Raw genomic sequence first — 22,725 nt, forward strand, 5'->3', positions numbered from 1 at the left:
TTTAACCACCATTTTGATTCCTCCAGCTGCCTCCCCTTGCCCAGGTGTCTCTTCCAGAGGATGGGTGTGTCATACTACAACTCTGCCAACCATAAAGGTCATAGAATAACTTGAAATAAAATACCAATAAATCTAGCTGCAGACGATAGACTAGCTTGGGGTCATGGTACAAACATAGATGATTCAAACTTGAAGAATTCCCACAACATAAAACCACATATATGTAATCTTCTGCGACTAGATCTAGATCTAATCTTCTGCCTTATTTCTCTGCAGCTGGGTCTCGGCTCCCATGCTATTTTCCAGCACTCTCCACTGTCTCACGCTGTGGGGTTATCAAAGGAAACAACCAATTTCATAGATGAACCACCTATTCAATATTCTGCGGCTAGATCTAGATCTAATCTTCTACTTTATTTCTCTGTGGATGGGTTCTACGAGTAAGTAAAATATGGCTCCGAGCTTCACAAAAATAGTTGCTAGCTCAGTTCCGTCCACTTCTGCAGGGAAATCTCCTACCCATATTGTTAGTGAAGCCCCATCTCCCACTGTCTAGGTGGTCCAGTCCTCACTTGATGAGGCTTTGAATTTTTCTGAAAGTGCCCTAGTCTACCAGTTCAATGGTTTTTGGCTGCGGCTAACAACACTCCACAATTACATCTCGGAGGTATGGAAGCCTTTCATTTCTAATGATATTAATATCTACCCCTGTGCTAGGGGCTTATTTATAGTAGATTTTGAAAATCCTGAAAGCAGACAATGTATTCTAGATTCTGTTCCTTGGTTTTGGGAAAACTCATGCCTATTCATGAAGCCATGGAACCCATAATTCGATCCCTCAACAACAGTCATAACCTCAACACTAGTTTGGGTGAGATTTCCAAGCCTACCCTTGCATCTCTGGAATCTCTCCTCACTAAAATCCATTACAAATACAATTGGGAAATTTTACTGCATGCGCCCAGAAACAGAGGAATATGCCAGAACCACCTATGCATGCATCTGTGTGGAAGTGGACTTCACTTCCGGATTCCCAACTGAAATAAACCTAACAAGTAAATACTATGTATAGAACCAGAATCTTGATTATGAAAGTGTCCTTTTCAGACGCCGATCCTGCTTTGAGACAGGTCATCTAGCTAAAAATTGCCCAAAATCCTCCTAGAAAAATTATGCTAGAAAAAACCACCACAGATCTACATGGTGGGAAAGAGCACAAAAAGAACACTACAATGTCATCAAGTAAGAATACTCTAGAGAAAACTCTAAATCAAAAGAAATCGAGCAAGAAAGAAACAACTCTCAAGACAAGCAAGGAGAAAGCCCTGCCCAACAAAGAAAAAGTGAACTTAACGACCCCTCAAGCATCAGCACTTATGAGGATTCGAATACCACACAAAATAAATCTTCATTTAACAACAATGCAGATCTCCTAGATCAAATTTCTTCTCTGACTATCTTCAAAAGGACGAATACAATACATCGTGAAGCTAAGACACCAATGTCCCAAGAACCAGAAGAGATGAAGGAGATGCAAGATAAAGGAAGTTGGAATACCATAGAGAAAAAAAAAGAAATCTACAGCACCAATCTCGCCAAGAAAGATGAGGAGCTAGACAATTAAAAAATAAGAAAATTATAGGTCTGATAGACCAATTTGGTCTCAGTGGACATTAACCACTATCATCATAATCATCAATAATTAAGGCTATAAACCATATCTTTCACCACGATAATGAGTTCGGTGTGTCAAGACAAGGCATACACAACAAGCCATGGCCCCCTGAGCCTTCTTGGAGAAAAACCCAAAATCCCTTTGGGTGTTTCCTTTCTTAGGCAACCCTTTTTCTTAATAGGTAATAGGTACATCAAAGGGACTAAAGAATGGAAAAAGTCATGCATGGAGGAAGTGAAGAATAAATTCCAATATTCAGACCCAAAATACATGCACATCCTAGAAAGCAAAATTGCATAACAGAAAGAGATAATTCTATTAAATTGAGATAGCCCATCAGGGAAAACAATTATTTCCTCCAAAATTTTACAAAAGATTTCCTTTCTAACCCAAGACATCATCTCATAGACACATCTCCAGCCAAGAATCATAGAGAATTGAATCGAAGGGATAAGGGCATGAGTAAAACACACTGAGTTAACATACCCACAGTTGGCATCCACAAGGAAGAGGATGAGGACATCTGCACCTGGAGGGTGAACCTATTGAGATACCATCACAAGCAACCTAAATATTGCAATTAGACATAAAACAATACCAAAGAAAAATACCTTTGAACTAACCTTGGCTAATTTCATAAAACTCGAGTGAGGATATGTCATCTCGATCTCTCTAGTCACCATTAATGTTCATCATGCACATTTCCACCTTGTAGCTAAAGGAAAGTGTGTGAGGGCCTCCAATCAATCCCTTACCATCCTTTCTCATTTATTTTTTGTCCATGGCACAAATCCCATTAGAGCCCAGTTGTCTTCTTGCAACCTCGATCATGGATCTCTGATTCATATCTTGCTTGGGTTTGTTTCTATTTCTAGCATCATGTTCTAAATTCTTCCTCAGGATATCCATCTCTTCGATAAGGTCTCATCAAGGCCATGGTGAATCTAGAGTCCTTCCAATATTTAGGCATCCCCAATTCTCTAAGAAGTCAACTACTTTGCTTCCTTCTCTCACGACATGAGATGGTGTGATGTAATCAAACCAGGGGAGGATATATTTAATGTTCTACACCAAGTGGGGAGTCCTCCAGCTGTGACTTCTCACTACTGGAGTCATGGTTCAATTTTTGAAGAGCAGCAATCACAAGGTCGTAATCTCTTTCTATCACCAATTTCATGTATACTTCTCTTTTGGCTATAAGGATACCTTGCACTAACACAGTGAATTCAAAATCATTATTTCTGGCATAGACACACTCTGCTACATAAATGGTTCTAAAGTGGTTCTTAGGGTCTCTAAATAAAACCCCAAACCCAACCTCCCCAAGGTTTCCTTTGGGGGCACCATCAAAGTTTATCTTTATAAATCCTTTCGAGGGAGCAGAGTATCGGTTTGGAGAGGATCTTGGAGAGGCCATGAGTTTCCATGTAGAAGGAGGAATCAATTGGCGGGGGCGGGAATTCAGGTGTCAAAGGATCTGACCTTCATGGAGATAGACCTTCGAGTGATCCAGATGTGATTAACAAGTCTTAATTACATACTCCCTCCTAGGTTATCCACTAATCCTTAAAGATTCTTCTATTTTTCTTTCCATATTTTCTAGAGAAGAAATCTAATTTCCAGTCCCCAAGTTCGGTTTAGTACTGGACTAGAAAAAGTACCTTCTTACCATATTTCAATAGATTCCTTAATACTATTTTGGTCTCTATCTAGGTGTCCATATAGGAGGCCAGCCTTAGACCATAACTAATCAACAAAGGGACATGTATTCATAAGGTGTTCAATATATTCATTCTGGAGGCCACATAAAATGCAATATGAAGGCCCTTGAATTCCTCTTTTCTGGAGCTGATCCCAGGTGAGGATTCTTCTTCGACATACAAGCCACAAGAAGTGAGAGACCTTCATATAGAGGTTATTTTTCAATATCTTTCTCCATACAGGGTTGTGATAGTTTAGGGTTTCTTCTACTGCTATTTTGTATGCCTCCCGGATATTGAACATTCCTTTCGCGGAGTACCCCCATCTAACGATGTCTTGAAATGTTATATACCAAGATATTTTTTTTTTAAATCTCCCCAATTTACTTGTATATATGAAAGAGGTTATTGTACCATCAGTTGGAATCAACCCATGACAAGTACTAAAAAAATTATTTTATATTTTATACATCTCTATCATAGTAACATCATATATACTTATCCCTCTTCATTCATATCATAATGAATATACATAAAATTTTGAAATAACGTTTCATGGGATTATTAATATATTGATATGTAGTTAAATTAAGTATTTTAAGTATAATGTGTTGTATTAAGTATTTAAATTTTCATTAATATTAATATGACTATTACTATTGTTGTGGTGTTTTTTATATATTTAAGTATATAATGGAGATATTTAAGGTAAACCTTTAGTTAATTTAAATGTGGATATCGAATGAGGATTAATAAAATCCATAGAATGGTGAATCGAACTCCTACTTATAATTAATGATTCTCAAATTGAACTAATCCATTGGAATTTTGCTTTAAATTGCTCTATAGCCCCATCTATATTAATGCATAATTTTATCTCACATACCATGTCCATTACATTCAATAGTGAAAGAGTCATTTTTACACTTCAGATCCATCTTCACTTCAAATCTACCAATTCAGTAAAGCAATTAAATCTCTCATGATGTAATTTTTTTTTTATGTGGAAAACTTGAGAAAAGGTTTACACCTTGAAATTTTGATTCTCTATGTGCTTGGAAGATGATAGTTAAGATGGACATACATTGATTCTTCACAAAACTATTTATATTATATATAAATTTCACATGTCTCTATAAAAAAATATTCTTATTTTTAATTTTATTAAAAACTTTATAATGGATATAATTACATATTAGCAATGAGATATTTTATTTGTAAAATACACTATACATGGTAACATGTTTTCTTATTGTTAATATATTTTTAAATACATGTTAATATTATTTAGCCCTATTGAATTTTTTTATTATTTTAAATTGAGTACATTAATTTTAAATTAAAATTTTGAATGAATCTCCCTTTTCTTATTTCGTAATTAACCTTTTTAACTTTCAATCACTTCTCTTTGTGTATTGAAATATTTTATTATGGTCACAAACACACACACACTTTATATATATATATATATATGCATTGACTCCTGTATTATTATTTTGTTTCCTAGATTGCATTGTAAATGTATCCAACAACATACATAAATCTTTCTATGGAAATGAACTTATAAGTCTTCATGACTTCAATGGTGTGGCGATCCATTCTAGATGACCGATAATCCTCTACATAATTAATACATCAATGATAAATCCATCATTCCCATGCAATATCTCAAGTGTTAAACATAGCTATAATAGGAAATTAAACTTTCAATGTGCCTAAAATAGGCACTGCCAAATTCTCTTATACAGAGGAACACATACACATTGACCCCAAATATATATATATATATATATATATATATATATATATATATATATATATATATGGGGCCGATGTGTATGTAGCCCTCTATATAGATATAGATAGTATTCATGGCATAACTAGAATAGAAGTCATATACAATTACAATCAACAAAACTCAAGAAATAATCATACATACTAGGTAAGAAAGTGTGCATTCATCATTTTATCAGTAGTCACATGGATCTGAAACCCCTTTTTAACCATGAGATAAATCACACAGATAGCTCAATAAAGTAAACCAAGAATAATATCATTGCTTTATAAGAAACATTCATACATTCATTGTTATAATCACATAACAGTGTAATTCAACATTCACAATGCAAAGAAAATAAGAACATATACACTTATCTATATAGTTAAATGACTGGAAACTAAGGGTGGTATTTCTACTCTCCAACCAGCCATATGTCGGTTTCACTGCAATATTTATTTTAGTTCACCACCCATGAATTGGATTTAAATTTTGAGAAGTGAGTGCTTAAGGGAACTAAAGCTAATGCCAATCAATTGATCACATCATAATCGATAGATCACCCCATCTCCAGCCACCTATTTCAAGACTATATCTTCCAATGTCTCCATCTATTCAATGAGGAATATAAAGAATAGTAAATCTCCATCTGCTTACCCATAAAAAATTTGAACCAAACAAAAATTTCCTTTTCCTTACCAAGACTCTAAAGTACACTGTGTTGCACCTATTCCACCTCATAGACCTCTAGAATGCACAATGTCTCTACTTTCTCACGCAAAGGTTTTTCAAAGATAAATAGAGTTTCCCCTTTACCTAATAGGATTCCATAATACATTTTGTTCCACTTGCTCCACCTCGCAAGACTCTAGAATGCATAATGCATCCACCTACTTCTTCTCTCTAACAACACTCCTTCACATATACTATGTAGGAATCGAGGGCACATATCCATTCCACCCACTCTACCTAGAGGGAATTCGAACTACATTGTTCCTCCACATATATGCTTACACTCATGTTCCAATTATTTCACTTACTAAGATTCTATAGTACATTATGTTCTATTTTCTCCACCTCGCAAGACTTCAGAATGCACATTATCTCCAATCATTCATTTTCTTCACTCATGTGATCCAAACTCATAGGCTTACCACTCTATGAAGTAGGAACCCAAAGCACACAATAGTTCCACCCATTTAACCCAAAGGGTATCTAGAGTACCTTATGTCTCCACCTTATTTTATCTTTCCTTTCTGTCAAGCCATGCACCCTTGCACACTTCCTTTCCAGTGATTTCTCTTATAATCACGGCCTGCCTCTCTGGGCATGATATTCATACTCAACAAATCCCCCATGATGTATGCTCTCTCGCATACCTTGCATTATATCAAAATGTTCCTAAATCATGTTTGAAATATGAATGCATGTCTCTTTTCCTATTGGCTCCTCTTTTCTTCCATAGACCCTGGTCTTCCCTCTTGTGCGCTCAACACCCAACATGTCCTTCGAGGGTAGAGATGGTATGGGATTGTCCTCCAATTAGGAATCCCATACTAAAGGTCCCTACCTACCATGTAGACCATTAAACCTAGTTCATTAGATGAATAGCCTAAATTAACCAATTCCCAATCAACTCCTCCTCAAACCTATGAATCATTGTCCACTCTTCTAAGCCAGTCATTGTGTTTACATTTCTAGAATATGTACATAAATTACAAATTCATAGTGATAATTACAAGGTGGTAGCCAAAAGGGTTTTCACATGGAGGATATGAATCTTGTTGCTAGTAAACTTGTTATTTGTTTTCTTAACCTATAATTTGATAAATTGAATTGATTTAGACAATATTTTCTTCCTGGTAGATATTTTATTAATAAAATTTCAAAGTCACGGATCAATTGTGTGTATGTATGCGTTCCCTGTTAATTGCATGTTGTTTTTCAATTTTCTATATGGGTGACAAGTCCCAAATTTGTCCTCTAATTAAAAGAAATATGAGGTGTGAAAAATAAGTTAAGGAAAAGGTTTGGGTCATTCTTTGACTTTAAAGGTGGAAACCAAAACATGATGTATGTGGAAAATAGTTCATCCTGGCATTTTCACTCCAAATTTTGTTTCTTGGAGGTTTTAGAAGTTGAAACTTGGACCATAGATATTTGAATTTTTGTTAAACATCGGGTTCAATTTTTAGATCTTGGTTTGCTATATTTTCGTGTCATCTAAGGAACCTGAATGCTTCTTTAAATAGGCCATCTTAGGATTTTGAATATAGCTTATATTGTAAGAGGTTTCAAAGGCTGAAACTTTGACCATAATGAGGGGAAATATCAATAAACGTGGTTCAAATTTTAGAACTTTTCTCTCTATAATTTCAGAGGCATGCTCTATGGAATTATAGTATCCTAACTACTCTGGAAATTAGGATTTAAGTAGGTCATTGTGGTATTTTTTACTATAACTTTATTTCATAAAATTTTCCTACCGTGAAACTTGTTGAAAAATATAACTAGTGTCAGTATTCATAATCACATTTGAGTCATGATGTAATGTAATTATAAAAAAAAAAAGGAAAAAAAATATTATTAAGAAATTGATTTATTAAAGCATGGGTTTCATGCTTGGGTCAATTATTTATAGGTCATATCCTCCATTGTGGGCTTGTAGGGTTTATGACAAGTTTCCTTGTCCATATCATAATGTTAAAGAACCTCCTTGTGCTTCTCTTGTCAAAAAAGCAATTTATTTTATTGTATTTTAGGTCATCTAGGCCTTCTCCAACAACTTAGCATCAATGTAGTACAAGTCAGCCTAACTAAGGGGCAGAGCCACCTATATAAAGGTGAGTGGAAATTACAGAAGTACAAGGAAGTAAAATTTTAGAAGTAGTGCGGGAAGGATGAGAAGTGTAAGCAGATCGAGAAATGCAGGCATACTTAAAAGTGTAGGCAGGAGGAGAAGTGTGGGCAGACCAAAAATTGTAGGAAGGAAGAAAATTTTAGAAGTGTAGACAGGTTTGAAACTATGAAGAATCTGGGGCTAAATTTTTTGGGTTGTTGTTGGGCTATAATTGCTCAACAAAAGGATAATATTGAGAATTGATGTATCACAATAGAAGCCAACTTGGTGGAGGAGGAAGTTTTGTTGGTCTAGGGTCTTGGTCTATGTCATTTTGAATCTACTGAATGAAAAGGTTTTGACTGGGTTTTTCCTTATATAGGAGTTTTAGCCATTGTTGAGCACCTACATCTCTTGTCTGTTATCTCTATGTTTTTGTCTAAATAATTTCTCGATGAGAAGAAGATAAAGGAAGAGAATAAAGAAGTTAATAAGAACATAATAATATCACAAGTAATTATCAATATAACAAAATATTTTTTCCGTTTCGATTTTATAACATGGTAACAAAGCTAACGTGAAGAAGGAAGAAAAAGTCAAGTTGAAGATCTATTCAAGATAAACGATATTGAAATAAGGTCATTTTAAGGAAAAATGATTATACAAAAAGAGAAATCTATTCTATAGGAACTATCTCAAACTCAATGAAGGGAGTACACAAATTAGAAGGAACCTCCAACTACATGGATTGGAAAAAGAGGATAGATCTCATTCTTGAAAACAATAATGTTTTGGATCTAGTTCAAGGAAAAATCAAGAAAACTACAGATGAATCAAAGAAAGAAAAGTTGATGGAAACTGAAATCTTGGCCATGAACCTAATAGTGGATGGAGTAAAGGACAACATCATTCCATACATTTCCAACAACTATTCCACTCAAGAAATGTATCAGTCTCTCTCGAAATTATTCACAATCAAGCACATTAGTCAAATAGAAAGTCTCAAGAATGAATTAAGAACCATCAATATGGTGAAAGATGATACTATGGCATCCTACTTTATAAGGATATATAGAATCATACATGAACTCAAAGAAATAGATTAAATTTTTCCAAAAAAGTATATCATAATTAATGCTCTTCTAAGTCTACCAAAATCTTCGAGTTCATTTTCATCAAGAATCAACAATTGGAAGGATTCTCCAACATTTGAAAAAATGTGGAATGAGTGTAGTCAAGAAGAAGCCAAAATATCATTAGTAAACAACAAGGAGTATGAAGAAGATAAAATCTCAGAATTCATATTCTCCTCATCACAAGAAGAAGGGAATCTTCAAGAAATTCAAAGGACCAAAGCAGAAAGTAGACCTATCAAAGATTGAATGCTACAATTTCCATAATATGGGTCATTATAAAAATAAATGTCTATAAACCCTAAGGAATGGGAAGAGATAAAGAGAACATGTGAATGTTGTTGATGAAGGTCCACCAAATAATATTGAGACTGAAGAATCTGAATTCAAGGCCATATACCAAGTCCCTTCTGTCTTATCCCTCTTAGTCTTCTATTTCTATGTTTTGAACTAATTTCCTTCATATTTTGATTTGTAGAACTCATAAATCTTACATGTCCTATTAGGAATTCTTGAATTATTTTGATAAATTTGTAGGTGTCCCTCCAAAATATTGAATTAAGAGGGAGCCTCCACGAGTTTACCAAAAGATAAGTATTTTGTTCTTTGTCTGGATAATCTTCGGCAAAATCACATAATCAATCTTTGGTCCTGACGATGAACCACACTGGTTGGTTCGAAACGCGTCGACAAAAGATTGATTATGTGATTTTGCCGAAGATTATCCAGACAATGTTATGGATCACAGAAGTCTAAATTCCTTAATATTTTGTTCTTTGTTTTCATCTTTTCATGTTTGGTTTCCTCGTAACATCAAAATTTATTTGTATTGATTCTAATAACCATTTTTTTCCCTGGTAGGAAAGATTGCAGAATACACAAAAATTATGAAGAAAACTTTATAGGATAGACTTTCAATTGCAAAGGAATCCCCTCACGAATTTTTGTCCTATAAGGTTTTTTAAGGAACAACTCTAGGTATGTCTTATATTTTAAGCTTTTTTATAAAGTTCTCTTCATGCAAAATGTATAATCATTCTTACTTTAATTTGCTTTACATTACAAACATCATTATGTCTAGGGTTTTGAATCGTAATGATTCTTATTAGGGTGATTAATCATTATATTGAATCTATTGTAATTATACTATCATTGTTGTGAAACCCTAAAAAGGTTCATTGTAAAACCCTAACCTAAGGGTATGTCAATATGAAACCCTAATCTACTTAGGGTTATTGAAGAAATCTAGAAAACCTATTCATTTTATGCTTAAGGTTTTGGTATTATAATGATAGAAACCCTAGTCCTTTAGGGTTTGGTTTCAATGTCTAAGTTATGAAGCACTAGATATTTAATCTTTCATTAAGTAGGGTTTGTGAACAAAACCCTTGTAATTTAGATCTTAGGAATGAAACCCTAGGTGTATGTTTGTATGTTTGATCGACACCCTTGTTTGGAAGAAAAAATGTTGTATTTCTAACTTTGATGTACTGATGTTTGTGTCTTGGGATTACCTAGTAAATATTTGTGTAAAATGCATCATAGATATGTATATGAAAGTATGTTAACCTAATTATTGATGCTCATGTTTCCATTTACGAATTCTAGGGTATATAGGGAAGCCCTTGTGGAGATTAATATTCTAGGAGATGATGATGTTGTTTTTAATTCTCAATGTGATTTATAAAACATAGGACTTGCAACAAACCCTAGTAGAATTTGGCATGTAAATTATGAAAATAGATGAAACCTTAGATGTGTAGTAGGAATGTTATTTGATTGAATTGATAATATCCAATACATTGTGCCTCGAAGATGGTATCAAGGTTTTATGACTAAACCCTGGCAAGAAGTTGAAGTCTAGTATGTAAAAAGATGTGTCTCTTGCCGATTATGAACCTAAATAAGTTTAGGTATTTGATGTCTAAAGTCTAAATGTTTTGACACTTCCACAATTCTTTTGTATCTTTCTATTTGGTTGTGGTTTATATTAAAGTTTTGCAGGTACATAATATTCAAATGATGAATATGTTCATATGATAATGATAAAGCATGATGAAGGAAGTTATAAAATATGAGATTGAGGTTGTAAGAAGGAAAGATGCCATGATAGGTTCTTCGATGTTATAGAGGAAGTAAGTGTTTGATCTCCCCAAGTTAAGAGGGACCATGGCTAGAAGAAAAGAATACATCCATTGGTTAAGAATGGGGGAATGTTTTGATAGTTTTGATACCTTGAAGAAGAAATAGAAGAATGAAATAAAGTAATACAATGTATTAAGGATATCCTAGTGTTGTTAAAGAAATGAAAAAAGAAAAGATTCTGACTAATTTCATATGAATAACTTCATATATGTGGCAAAAGATGATTAATGACCCCAAAGGTTTGTTTTTACTTGTATATTTGAAAGTTTATTATTGATTTGGGTTGTGTTTGGGTAGGAAAATCTCTCCATAAGAAGGTTGAACACTTGGGAAGAAAGCTTGGACAAATGGATATATCTAGCTCAATAGGGAGAGTTGAAGCATCTAATGGTGGATGCTTGGGAGGACATCTTGTTGGCCCATGCGTTGATGTCTAAATCCCAAAGAGGGGGGCTGGCATTGGTCATCGATCTCCGATCTTGGATATGCACCTATATCCCTGGATTAATGGTTAGCTAGTAAGCTTGGTGGTACCTAGAGTGGCTAAAAGCTTCAGTCCATCTTAGTCCCATGAGGATAGAATAACTTGGTGAGGTATTTATTCTACAACACTATGTGTTATAACTCTTTGTAGTTCATTTTGAGATCTTCCATGTATGTCTATATATATGTAATTACGAATACCTCCCTAGTTAAGAGGGAGTGTTGAAAAATGTAACTAGTTTCAATCTCAATAATTGTATTTGAGTCATGATGTAATGTAATTATCAAAAGAAAGAAAACAAAATTGTTATTATTGAGAAATTGACTTATTAAAGCATGGGTTTCATGACTAGGTTAATTATTTATAGGTCATATCCTCCATTACAGGATTCTAGGGTTTACGTCAAGTGTCCTTGTCCATGTAATAATGTAAAAGAGCCTCCTTCGACATATCTTGTTAAGAAAAAAGTTATTTTATTGTATTTTAGGTCTTCTAGGCCTCCTCCAACAACTTAGCCTCAATGAAGGACAATTCAGCCTAACTAAGGGGCAGAAACACCTATATAAAGGTAATTTAAAATTTCAAAAGTACAAGAAAGTCGAATTTCATAAGTAGTGCAGGCAGGCCGAGAAGTACATGCATACCGAGAAGTGCAGGCAGACATAAAGGCACAGGCAAGCCGAGAAATGCAGGAAGATGAAAAAGTGCAAGCAAGTCCAAACATGTAAAGAATTTGGGGATGAAATTTATTGGTTCTTGTTGAGCTATAACTTCTGGAAAAAAGGAGATTATTGTGAGTTGGTGCATTAGATTACAATTTGACTTGTTGGACGAGGAAGGTCTATAGGTCTAGGGTCTTGGTATATCTCATTTTGAATCTACTCAAGGAAGATTTTTTGACTGGATTTTCCCATATATACGGTTTTTAGCCATGGTTGAGCACCTACATATGGTGTCCATGATCTTCATGATTTTTTCTGAATAATTTCTTGATGAGAAGAAGATAAAGGAATAACATGAAGAAGATAATAGAAACTTAATATCACAAGTAATTATCAATATAAGAAAATATTTCTACCTTTCCAATTTTCTAACAAAACTTGGAGGAAATAGAGACAATATATAAAGTTACCTATGGTAGATGTTTCAAATTTTTTGTTGTTATAGTTTTTGTGATATTCCTTAAGGGATGTGGGTCTCATGAATACTTTTGAAATATAAACTAATTTTCTGTTAGGAAAGTAAAAAAGGAATAGGAAAAAAATTGGTATCCCCTTAATCATAATTTAAGAGACAAATTTTGAGAAAAAATTGATAATGCATAGCCCTAGTGAAGGATTAGGTAGTTGGGCTTGTGACACACAATGTCCTTAGTAATTTGGTGTAGCAAGGATTACCTTAATTAATAGTTCAAGAATTAGTTAGGAATATTGGTCCTAATAAATCATTTACATCACCTCTACTCATGAATATGATTATATATTTTAGTAGAGGTTTCTCACTTAAACTTGGATAGGAGGTCAATTTAGGTCTCTTATCAAGAAGGTAATTGAAAATGAATAACAAATTTCTTTACTAAAATATATAGTCATGATAGCAAGCTTGAATAATTTTGGCATATCATTTGGAAAAATAATCATTTAGGGTACATTGGAAGAGTTTCAAATAGATGTTATCATCAACTAAAATATTAGATGAACAACACAAATGGTAAGTGACAATATATGTTGTAAGTTTCTCTCCAAAGATTCCATAAAATATTGGAATGTTAGAGTATAGTTTGAAAAGCATAGGTGGGAATTGTGGCTTGTATTGTATTGGATTATTTGCAAATTTGTCCAAATTTGGAAAGACAAAAAATGTGATAAATGGAAGCCAATTATAATATAATGGATCTCGGGGAAGAGATGGCACATCAAACAAGCCTTGTGATCCTTCAATAGAATAATTTCTAGATGTTGAAAGTTATTAAAAGGGTTATTACTCATAGGGTGTTGAAGCCCTTTGGTAAGGGTACTAGTAAAAGGATTATTATCCCCATGGAGAAATGGACTCTAAAAGGCGCAACAGCTAATGGGAACATATCCAACTACATGATGGAAATTTCCTAAACCAAAAGAACCCCTATATGTAGGAACACTTTTAGGGTAAATGATACTAGTAGGTGAATTTCACCAAATGATTGGTCACTCCTCATGAAATTATAGCCTCTAAGGAATGAAATATTTTTAATGACAAATTCCTCCATGGATTATTTTATTCTCCAAAAACACCACTACCCCGAACATTGCTAGGAACATGCATATACCTCCCTATAGATCCCTTCTATATGATTGTCACATAAGCTATAAGTATAACAGGGCTAGGTGGAAAGCACCCAACCCCAAGTTGAGAGCTCTAGTTTTTCTTTGTACCAAATACAAATTCAATGGGGGTTAGGGGAACTAAGGGGTTAGGGAGACTAACATGGGTTATTGGAATAACCATTGGCATGTCCCAAAGATATAATTTAGATGGAGTATACTTAGAGGGAATAAATGTTATTACACTTATTGGCAGTAATGAGGACATTGTTGTGGAAATATCTAGGAGAATTGGTGAAAAGGATCTTGTCTCTCCCATTGTAGAGGCTCTACTCTTAGCAACCATTTGATGAGAATAGTAAAAGAGTCTAAAATGATTACAAAGGTTTTCAATCAACATAAGGGTTACATGGTCAAAAATATTGGTCAAAGGATGATTGGAATTGACCAATGGACTTTCATCTACCACTTCAAGAATAACTTGTTCCTCCACTTCTAAAAAGAAAAAAGATCCTCTTGAGATCTTCTATGTCTATGTCTTCCACTAAAAGAGTTATCATATGTCTCTATAATTGCATAACCTTGTTTTATGAAAGAAGGTTATTAAGTCATTAAAAGTGATGGACATTTTGTTGAAAATGGTGATTAAATGCCCTTTTCAATGAAACAAGACACCCTTATGGAAAACTAAACTCATAACAAACAATACACCCTTGTTAAACATAGATTTATAGAATAGGAAATCCGAAGGATGTAAAGAGCTTTTCGAATATCATCCCACAATAATTAGGGCCCTAGTCTAGGCAATGAATGTAATACAAAAAATATGTTTACCTCCCTATACTAGTATTTACTACATAAGTGACCCCAAAAATAGTGCAAGGACTCACCCCATAGGGGCATTGATCTAGTCATGTGATTTTTGTCTCAAGTACATTAGGTATTTCCTACCTACAATCACTTAGGAAGGTTGACCTAAAACATGGTTACAATGAAAGAACCTAACATTTGAATAGGTGGGGGTACATTCATGAGTCAAGGTAACATGCAAAATTATGGAAATTAACCCTCCACCTTCAAAAGGGATTGTTTACAGAGAATCATTCCCCCAGAATATCCCCATATGCATAGTAGTCCAACATATACTAGAAACAAGTGGAGAGGAAATATCTCTCCACATGCTATAAACATGGCCTTGTGTTTGACTCATGTGTTAAAGGAGCTTCTAGGCAAGCCATTTATGTGAAAAGTGATTTTATTCAATTTCTAATGACACCTATTTCTCATTTAATGGCATCAGAGAGTTGAATCGCAAATCCTAATCCAAGGCCCTACACATGGTCTAGTGTTGGTTTGCAACAAATGTATAATGTTTAGAAGTATTTTTATTACTACTGGATTTTAGGGTTGCTCTTACTCAGGGGTATGAAGTGAAGCTTTAATGAGATGTAGATGACTCTTTACTAACAACTGTATGCAATCGAAAATGATAGATGCAATATCTCAATTCCATCAAAGTAATCTATGGAAGGGTAAGGGAGACCTATTTATTCTTCAATAAAAGTCTAGAAACCTCATACTATTTCAACATCCACTCAAACTCAATGAAGTGTTTGAGTTACAAATATAATATAAAAATCATTTATCAAAACCAAAACACTAATGAATTTTAAACTAACAACATCAAAAGAAATAACTAAACCCCTTTTTGTTTCTTATATGAAATGTGAATATTTATCTATCTAATCATAGAAACATAGATCCATGCCTAACCAACAAAGAAATTTCAAGGTTGTAGGCTATTGGTAATAGTTAAGAAGAGAAAAACCTCCACTCTCACTATGAGGAAACACACCTATAGGCTCTAATGCCTCATTCCTTCTCCTATTGTGTCATCTTTGCACATCCTTCAATCCTATCCCAAGTTGTTCTTAAGGGGGGATATTAGGATATTCTGACACATAGGAAATAATTAAGTATAACTTAGTCTAGTGTATAACTAGGTAAAGTGTGTTTCTTTAGTATGTACTTTTTGTAACTTACAATCTGACGGTCGCACTATGTTATAGACAGGAAGTTATCTGACGGTTCATTCTCTTATTGACACCTAATCTGTGGTTTAATACTCTATTGGTCCGTGATCTCTATTAAAAGAACATGGAGGGTGTTTTAGTTGACCGTTCATGAGAAAAGCTTATATAAATTTTCTTTCTTTTACATTAATAAATTGCCTAAAGTGGTTGTGTTGGCTTAGGTCGTGGACTGTTTCCCCCTTTAAGGGTTTTGAACACGTCAAGAATAGTGTACTGATCTGTGATCTGTTTGTGACCATCATCCTTTGGTGTTCTATCTAAGGAACTTACCATGTAAATTCCTACATGGCATCAAAGATATTCGAGGGCTTCATCTGTTGGTGATCCAAATCTGAAGCTGGTATGACTGCATCCAATTGTAGTTTCCTAGATCTTCTATTTATGATCGCTTTCGGGCTGAGAGGATTGCTCTATTATGTTAGGAGAATTTTTTCCAATGAGGAATGACTTTCATTTCAAGCGAAAAGGTTTCTGATAGCCCTAGTTATGCCATTTTTAAGATCTAGAGGTATATAGTCCTTATTTATAGTTATAGTTATTTATCTCTTTGTTTATTTTAGTTTATAGTCCTCTATAAAATAAATTATTTCCGGATCTATATATTTCATTTATGTGTATGCTATTTTCCATTGCACCTTTGTGTTATCTTCGGAAAATCAGAAACATTGGGGAAAGTATCTTGTTTCCAGCCAAATCTAACCTTAAGTCATAAGGGTTGTATTACTTTTTCTTGTTCGTTTCGTTTGTGTGGTTGTTTTTTTGTTTTTTAGGTAAGAAAGGGGTTTCCAAGTAAGCACACACCCCAAAGCTTCAAAGAAAAAAAAAACCCTTCCTCTTTTCAAGCAATTACTAACCTTCTAAACTAGCTCACTTGGTCTGAAGTTACTTTATGTGAATAAAGGTCTTGGGTTCAAGTCTTTCTTTTTATTGAGTTATTTTTTCAAAAAGAACATGTATCTTATGTTTTAAAGTTATTGTATGTAAAGTGTTCTCACCCATAATAAAAAGTGCGTCACTTATAATTCTAAAGTCACTTTATCTTTTATTTAAGTTACAATTTAGTGGATAGTTCATAAGGTACCATTGTAAAAGTGACTTTCACTTATTTATAAAAGTGGGTGAGATAAAGTAATATTTTTTTTAAAAGTGAGCTAATTATATTAAGTTTGGAAAGGGGAGGATTTTTTTTAAATATAACATTTTCATCAACTTCCAAAAGATTCACGTGGTTTGTTGGCATCTTCAACAATGTTTCTTCAAAAAGCCATAACTTCTTCATCCGGAAGCTGTTTTCAGAACTGTTTTTTTTTAATCATCCTAATTTTTCGAGATCTTTCCATTTGAACACTTAGTTTCATCATATACAGCTTTAGTTTCTTTTAAAATGGAAATTCCATGCCTAGTTATTCTTGACAACACCAACTACTTCCAGTGGCTATCCTACATGGTGGATTTAATTAGAAGTAAAGGTCTTGATAGAATAGCCTCAGGTGAAGAGTCTAAACCTTAAGATGAAGATAAGCAAGCCAAATGGGAAAATAAGAAATATCAAGCACGTGGGTTGATAGGGATGTCTGTTTTAGTAGACCTTAGATTCCATATCGCAGAAACTAATACTCATGATGAAGCAATGAAAAATCCTAGTAATGTTTTCTGAATTAAAAATGAAATTAGAGCATATCAACTCGAAAATGATTTTCTTACATTGGACCCCAATAATTTTTCTTCCATTGAAGATTTTTTGTCCAAGTTCAACACCCTTAGACTTCTCTTCGAAGATGTTAAGGTTAAGAAAGAAGATGGTGGCTTAATCTGTTCCATTCTTACTATGTTAGGATCAACTTAATCTGTGTTTGTTTGGACCTTCCATTCTACTATAGAAGCCTTTATTTCACAAGGACAAGCCTACAAGTCCCCCTCTTTTGATGCCTTTTGTGATTCTTTAATAAGAGGGCAAGAAAAACTCTTACATCTTGGTCTTCTTAATACTGGAAACTCTTCTAAGAAAGCCTTAGTAGCCCAAAAACAAACAAATCAAAGAGTCATAAGAAGAAGCATCCTAAAAAGGATGGTCCTAAATGAAACAAGGGTCATAAGCAATTTCAGTCTCACAATGAAAAATCAACTCGAAAAAATGATAAGAAAACTAAAAATGGAGGGAAGAAGACTGATAGACATTGCAAATTCTATGATGGCCACTTAGAATCCAAATGCTTTAAGAAGATGGAATCCTTAGAAGCAACATTGAAGAAGCATAACATCCACTTGGAGCACTCTTCAACTTCATCTTTAGGAATAACACTTTCTGCATGTGGTTATCAAGCTTCTCGGTTAGGTTATGCACTAAATGTATCTTCTTCTTCTCATTCTCATGAGTAGCTCATTGATTCTGGAGCTTCTTATCACATGGAAAAAGAACAAAACCATGTTTTCTTCTTGAAATGATTGTAACACCAAAAATATATATGTTGGTGATGATAGATCTCTTAGTGTTGTAGGGACTAGAACTATTCATCTAGACAATGATTAATTTAATGATGTATTATGTGTTCCTACCATATCCTGCAACTTTCTATCCGTATATTAGATCTCATTCAAGTGAAGGTAAAACCATTGAATTTGCACCTCATGATGTTGTAATTAAGGACCTAAGAGATCCTAGATAAATTTTAGCTACTGGAATTGTTGATGATTCCATAAGGTTGTATAAGTTTAATGAGTTCCGGTCATCAAATATTCCCTCGATATTTGTTTCTCATAACTATGAGGTGAGAAAACATTGGCATGAGTGATTTGGGCACTTAAATTATCGATCCCTTCAAAATCTATGTAAAGAAAATATGGTGAAAGGTCTTCCTATGGTATCTTGCATAGATGGTGTTTGTTTTGGATGTGTACTCAAAAAAGTAATCATGATAGTTTTGAGAAATGTGCCTCTTGGCACGCCTTAGCCCCTTTACAACTTGTGCATAGTGATTTATCTGGTCCACTTCTAGTTGTTTCATTCTCTGGCTACAAGTATTTCTTAAATTTCATTGATGGTTTCTCCAAACGCACTTGGGTATACTTCTTGAAACGCAAGAGTGAATTCTTTAACATGTTCTTAGCCTTGAAGGCACTTGTTGAGAAACAATCTTGACATCAAATTCTTAAGCTAGGACCTGATAATGGTGGAGAATATTTTAACAAAACATTCATCAACTTTTGCATTGACCATGGAATTCAATTGCAACATACGGTTCCATATATTCCACAACAAAATGGTGTAGCTAAAAGGAAGAATCACACCTTAAAGGAAATGGTTAATTATATTCTTCAATCTAAAGGACTTAGTCTTAATTTTGGGCAGAAGCAATTAACTATGAAAATTACATAGTAAATCACACTCCTACTAAGGTTTTAAATAATATCACTCCAGAAGAAGCATGGAGCTCAATTAAACCAGATGTAAGTCACTTTTGTGTTTTTGGAAGTGAAGCATGGGCCCATATTCTAGATGAGAAACATAAAGCCTTAGAACCTAAGAGTGAAAAATGTATTTTTGTTGGATATTCTGAAGATGTCAAAGGATATATACTTCTTTAACCTAAATCCAAAAATGTTATCATTAGAAAATATTTAAAGTTTGTTGAAAATACATCGATCTACGAGCCTAGTTTGATGGATGTGCCACCTCTCTCTATCCCTTCTACTTCTGAAAATATTCCTTCTTTAGATGATGAAAGTGAGGATGAAAATCCTCCCCCACCTTCTTGGGATACTCCTTCAGCTCCACAACTTCCAAAATGGAATGCGCTACTCAGGATGTAGCAAGTGATCTTGCAAGTGGTCCTACTAATCAACGTCATACATATCCTCAGTTTGATAGAGCCTCTTATTTACTGGCTCAATCTTCAACGAATTATGATCCTGACACCTTTGCAGAAGCTTCAGGTCCTCCATATTGGGATGTAGTTATGAATGTCGAATATCATTCATTTTTGGCAAATGATACATGGGACCTTGTTCCTCTTCCAAACGGATGAAAACTTGATAGATGTAAATCGGTTTATAGAACCAAGTTTGGACTAGATGGAAAATTTGATAACCATAAAGCTCGTATTGGAAAGATTCTCCCATGTTTCCAAAATTAACTCTATTTTCCTTGTTCTTTCCTTTGCTTCCCCTTTCAAATGGGAATTCCTAGAGATGGATGTTAAATCTGCCTTCTTTCATGGGACTTACATGAAGAAATCTATATGGAAAAATGTCCAGGATTTATACAAACAAAATCTAGCCTTGTATGTTAGCTTAAGAAATCCCTTTATGGTCTCAGGCAAGCCCCTCAAGCTTGGTATGCAAAAATGGATAGCTTTCTTTTAGATACTGCCTTTTATATGTGTCAATACTGTCTACACCAAGAAAGTGGGTAAGTCTCTTATCATTATTGTTCTTTATGTTGATGATATTATACTTACTCGTAGTGATCCCAACCTTATAAACCATGTGAAGTCCAACATTAAAAAGCAGTTTGAAATGACAGACTGAGGACACTTGCATTATTTTCTTGGTCTTCAACTCTTGCAATCCAAACATAGGTATTTCCCTTTCCCAATCCAAGTATTCATGTGATCTTCTATGCCACTTTCACATGGAAGACTATAATCCAACCCCTTCTCCCTTTCAGTCTGGAGCCAAAATTTTAGTCACTTGTACTTCCCTTGAAGTTAATGCTACCTTATATTGTGAGCTTGTTGGAAAGCTTTTGTATTTGACCCATACACATCCTGACTTTTCTTTTGTTGTTGGCCTTGTTGCTTGGTTTATGCAAAACCCACATGAAATTCATTGGAAAGCAGTTATAATATTACTTCATTATGTTCAACGTACAATTCAGTTTGGGATTCATTACAATGTAGAAACATCTCCTCTATTTGTTGGTTTCACTGATTCTGATTGGGCCGCTGACCCTGATGATCGGAATTCTACTGCAGGTTATGTCTTCACTCTTGGTTCTAGACCTATTACAATGACTTGCAAGAAACAAATTTTCATTTCTCTTTCGTCGGTAGGAGCAGAATATTGTGGCGTCATTGAAGCTAGTAGGGAATCCATGTGACTTCATTAGATCTTGTCAACTATGCAAAGATCCATTCCAACGTTAGTGCAACAAAAACTACACATGCACTTCATTAGAAAACTCATTCATGACCATGTTCTTGAAGTGCAATATTGTTCAACCGATGATCAAGTTGCATACATCTTTATAAAGGCTCCCACAAAGGCAAAGTCTACTAAACTTCGATTTATGGTTGGAGTTTAGGAAGTTGTCACTAAGGGGGGATATGCTCTAATACCTCCTTCCTTCTCCTATTGTGTCATATTTATACATCCTTAAATCTTATCCCAAGTTATTCTTAATGGGGGATGTTAGGATATTCTGACACATACAAAATAATTAAGTATAACTAGGTCTAGTGTATAGTTAGGTAAAGTGTGTTTCTTTAGTATGTACTTTTTGTAACTTACAATCCGACGATCATGATATGTTCTAGACATGAATTGATCTGATGGTTAATTCTGTCCTCGATATTACTAACACTTGATCAGTGGCTTAACAACCAATTGGTCCATGATCTCTATTTAAAGAGAATGGAGGGTCATTTTTTAGGTGACCGTTCATGAGAGAAGCTTATGTAAATTTTCTTTCTTTTACATTAATAAATTTCCTGAAGTGGCTGCGTTGGCTTAGGTCGTGGACTGTTTCCCTCTTTGAGGGTTTTAACCACTTCAAGAATATTGGTGTATTGATTTGTGATCTATTTGCGAGCGGTGTCCTTTTGTGTTATATCTAAGGAACTTACCCTCTAAATTCCTACAAAAGCAAGATGCAAGATATATCAAAGTGCATTGATTTTTCTAATTCCTCTTTAAAAACACGTGAAAGGAGTATTGATCACTTACCCAAATAAAACATCAAACTCTCAAGATCCTACTCATTTTTTTTTCTCACCAAACAGTTATAATATTGATCATAGAGGAGTTAGGTCCTTAAGGGCCTCATGTATACACGGTATAGCTAAACCAAAGACGCAAAAAATTTGATTTCACAATAAAATTCCTTTTATGGGAACCATATTTATGTCATAGGTTACATTGATTGATGGTTAGAACTCCATTTTCTTGTTGAATTATTGCAATAAGTGATAGAGACGGTAAAATAACTCTATCAATGAGAGATAGAGAAACAAAGTATTAGAGTTAATTTTTTAGCTCAAATTAATCTTGGATCTGACATTGAATCAAAGGTGGATCTAACTCGAAAGTAATGTAAACAAGATAGAGAAAAAATAAAGACTCAAGTAGAAAAAATAACCAATGATTAACAAGAATTTAAGGTCAAACCAAAGGATTCATCCCCAATTCCTATTTACCAAAATTTCCTTCTATGGCTGAGAATCCAACTCCATAGATTTTCCCAAGATTTGTGCAAATGGAGGGGTGGACCGTTCACTAAATTTCCTTAGAGATCAATTCTAGCATGCTTTATTAAATTAACTAGGAGGAAAATATGTCGCATACCTTTTACCCCTAAAG

The sequence above is a fragment of the Pinus tabuliformis genome, chromosome 6, assembly GCF_031772625.1.
Source record: "Pinus tabuliformis cultivar Carrire ecotype Pingquan chromosome 6, CPIR1, whole genome shotgun sequence".
Lineage (NCBI taxonomy): Eukaryota > Viridiplantae > Streptophyta > Pinopsida > Pinales > Pinaceae > Pinus > Pinus tabuliformis.